Here is a 4,446-nt window from a genome sequence, read left to right on the forward strand (position 1 = left end):
GGTTATGATACATATGACAATTCATAAATCATGCGGAAAAACCATAAAGCCAGGAAAGCATATTATTTACACATAATCATTTAGCATAGTTTAGATGCATACACTTTGTTGCGTTCCTTCCCTAGCTGCGCCCGAACCGAACAAGAACAAGTCTTTAGGACTCCAAGTGTCGTCCCTCCGTAGATAGTCCACAACACGTCCGGATCCGCCTTAAGCTTGACCAACTAGGATCGCCCTTAAGGTACTTAGAATTTTCGGCTAGTATAGGCAATTGTATGACTGAATTTTTGCTCTCAAAAATCACTTTGGAAACTTGAAATCTCTATATAAAATAATGACCCTAGGCCTTTATTTATAGAGGTATGGAAAGGGAATCGTAATCCTATTAGGATACGAATTAATTAAATTAGAATCCTAATAGAATTCTTATTTAATTAATTCATCCTTTTAGGTTTAGGAATTTAATCATTAGTCGAAACCTGATAGCTTTAGGATTCGTATAGCACACCAACACACACGCACGCACAGCAGCCCACGAGGGGCGCCATGCGCGCGCGCGCAGCCCGCGAGCTCGCAGCCGATTGCTGCGAGGCCCACATGCTGCCGCAGCGTTGGCGCGCGCTGGGCCTGCCTTGCGGTGGGCCTGGCGCAGCCTTGGCTGGTGCGTTGTGGCGCGCTGGCTTGCTGGGCGATGGCCCGGCTTCGTGCTGGGCCTTCGTCTGGCAGGCCTCGTCCGATACTAATTCGTACGATACGCTTTCGATTAATTTCCCGATTCCGGAATTCATTTCCGATACGAACAATATTTAATATTTCCGATTCCGGAATTAATTTCCGTTTCGAACAAATATTTAATATTTCCGTTTCCGGAATTATTTTCCGATTCCGATAATATTTCCGATTCTGACAATATTTCCGTTTCCGGCAATATTTCCGATTCCGGCAATATTTCCATTTCCGATAATATTTTCCGATACGTACCATGTTTCCGTTTCCGGCAACATCTACGACTTGGATAATATTTATATTTCCGATACGATCCATATTTCCGTTTCCGGCAATATCATCGTTTCCGGAGCATTCATTTCTTGCCTGTGACGATCTCAGCTCCCACTGAAACCAAGATCCGTCGATTCCGAATATCCATAGATGGAGTATTTAATGCCATTAAATACTTGATCCGTTTACGTACTATTTGTGTGACCCTACGGGTTCAGTCTGATTAATTCCAATTGAACTGAAGCGGCCTCTAGCTAGGCATTCAGCTCACTTGATCTCACTAATTATTAACTTGTTAATTAATACTGAACCGCATTTATTAGACTTAACATAGAATGCATACTTGGACCAAGGGCATTATTTCCTTGAGTCTCCCACTTGTCCTTAGGGACAAGTGTGCATTTCCTAATTCCTTTGTCGATCGATGCTTGCTCTTGAACATAAGGTAAGAGTTGTCATCCTTATTATGTCCAGAGGTGTTCCTCGGTTTCAGAGTTCAACTGATCAAATAGACAGATAATCATAGCCTATGATTCATCCGAGCACGGCCATGCATTTCACAGTTTCTAGCTCTCCGAGTGGCCTTGTACAACTTTTAAGCATCTCATCCTGATTTATGGGAGGACAAACCCAATCTTGCGATCTTGAGATTAGACTTCGTTTGATAGGTGATTACCTGAGCGTTGCCTTTATAGCCTCCTTTTACGGTGCGACGGTTGGTCAACGTCAAAGCAACCAGTTCTCAAACAAGTAATCTCAAATCACTCAGGTATTGAGGATTTAGTGTCTAATAATTTTAATGAAATTTACTTATGACAGATTTTCATCTCTTACAGTAAAGTTTCATAGGTCTTGTCCGATACTAGTCTTCCCAAAGTAAGTATCTATGCAAATGATTATGACATTGCCATGTCCACATAGTTCAAGAAACAGAACTACTAGTCATCTTGCATTCTAATCGTCTACGTTTTCTATGCGTCCAATTTTATAGAAAACTCCGACTAGGGACCATTTTCAACCTTTGACATTCAAGTTCACTTGATAGACATTTCTTAGTCACAGGACTGGTCCTGACAGTCTATCTTGAATATATCGTCAAATTGAAGGGACTCATCATTTAATACTAAACCAAGATTAAATGGAATATGAAAATACATTTCATATATGATAAATGTTCAACTCCATTGTTTTACAACCATGGGCCTCAAACCCATCTTTAAAACAGTTCATGGAATTCAAAGCTATGCTTGATTTCCAGTGCTACAACGTGAGTGTTGCTTCTCACTTGTTGCATAGGTTTAGTTATCATGCTTTGCCAATCTTAATATCCTTTTCATCGAATGTTCTTCGAGATATGATGATAAGATCTTTTCGAGTTTGTTTATTATGTGATCTAGTCTTTCTTACTTTGATGGTGGTTTTACTCATTTTGCAATGAAGAACCATCAAGTTAGCAGACGTTTTTCTTGCTTCAAGAGTGGTTCTACGCATTTTTCAATGAAGAACTATCAAGCCAGCAGATAGGTGATCTACCCATGTTCAGTGAAGAACTTTAAACAACCCTGTTTTATTGCTTCTTAGGCAATAATTACTTTTACTTCAACTGTATAGGTTGCTAGTGATGCTTTGTTTGGATTTACCTATCCAAGCAGTTCATAGATATGTGGAAGACTCTCCAACTATATCTTAGAACATATAAATTATTATTTTAATTTCCCACGCAACAACTCATGGTCTTCAATCCATGTTGCCATTTCAAAACACGATGCTCTTTAGCTCGTCCTTGTCAATGGTTAACTCCAAAGGGTCTTGCTTGATCCTTTGCCAGTGTTTATGCATGTAGCATCAATATTTAGCATATCTTTATTTCCATGAATCAAGAACTATTCCTATGTACCTTTTCAAGTACCATAAGTGTTCTTGATCTCAATCTAGTTGATCTTCACTTAGATCAATAGAGATTGGTATATGTTCGTCATGCCTAAAGTCATACGATACGTTTTTGGCGATCCTCATATTATATGATAAATTCTTTTGCAGAATAATTCCCAATTGAATTTTATTCATGTAACTTTAGCTCATTCAGTTACAGTAGATACTGAATCCAACTAAATTCTTTGACATATAATATATTCTTTGATGTTTCACTTAGTAAATGCTTATACATAGTTCAAACATTCATTACTTAGATTTATTCATATGGATCGAATATCTCCAATGGAGTCTTTCGTGTTTGATTTAGTAAATTCCATTACTAAACAATATCATAAGATCTTTGTAAATAGATCTTAATACCCAGTATGTACTAAGTTTCGCCTTGGTCCATCATTGATGAATAATTTCAAATCTAAGTCATTAGCATTTGAATGTTATTTCACAATAGAGAGATATGTGTGATACACATAGGACCAAATAAGTTTTACGTACTCCCACTAAACTTCTTATATATCTATAAGAATCATGTATATTTTATGAAACTAAAATGCTTATTAGCTTCACTAAAATACAGTTCCAATTCCCAATTGCTTGCTTAAATCTGTACTTAGATTTCATAAGTTAGCATTCCTTTTCAAGCATTTATTTGGATCCACAAATCCTATGACATGCCATGTACATAGTTTTCTTCCAACATTTGATTGAGGAATACGTTTTGTCATCCAATTGTCATATGTACCAATATGCAATCATTGCTTGAGTTATAGACTTGAGCATTACGATTATGCATGAGGTTTCAACACAATCCATTCCATGAATTTGCTTGTAACCTTTAGCAACTAATCTAGCTTTGTGTGTGAACACAATTCCATGTTTGATGGTTTTTATCCTTAAAACCAATTTGCAACCAATAGGTGTTAACTTATTCTTGCAAATCAACAAAATTCAATTTTGTCATCAAAAACATTGAGTCTATATATGGCCTCTAACCATTTTAGGGAATCTGGGTTTCGTCATAGCTTTCTTACAAGTCAAAAACTCATTAATCTACATGATAATAGTTTGACTGCAAGTTGTAGGTTTCTTCACTATCTAATAGAAGAATCGCATAGCTTCAGTGACATGAACTCCATGTCTACTTGGGTATAGAACATCAAACAATAGAATATCAATAGCCACTTGAAAGTCCTTTGAATATTCTGTTCTCCTTGAAGCACTTGTAAAGTCTTCTAAGAGATGTCTATTCTTTTAAAGCCACTTCTAAAGTCCTTAAAGAATAAGGTCGGATTTTCTGAAGCACTTCGAAAAGCCTCCGGAATGTCCGTTTATGTTTGTTGTTCGCCTCGAAGACTTTCGAGGTCTATTTTCTCCCACTTGTCATTTTGGAAACGAATCTCCAAAAGGACATTATTTCGAGCAAACAAACATTATGTTCTCAAAAATTCGTGGTAGAAACAATACCCTTGTGTCTCATTTGAATAAATCACAATGAAACATATATCTATACTTGGG

Source organism: Spinacia oleracea, chromosome 5, assembly GCF_020520425.1.
Source record: "Spinacia oleracea cultivar Varoflay chromosome 5, BTI_SOV_V1, whole genome shotgun sequence".
Lineage (NCBI taxonomy): Eukaryota > Viridiplantae > Streptophyta > Magnoliopsida > Caryophyllales > Amaranthaceae > Spinacia > Spinacia oleracea.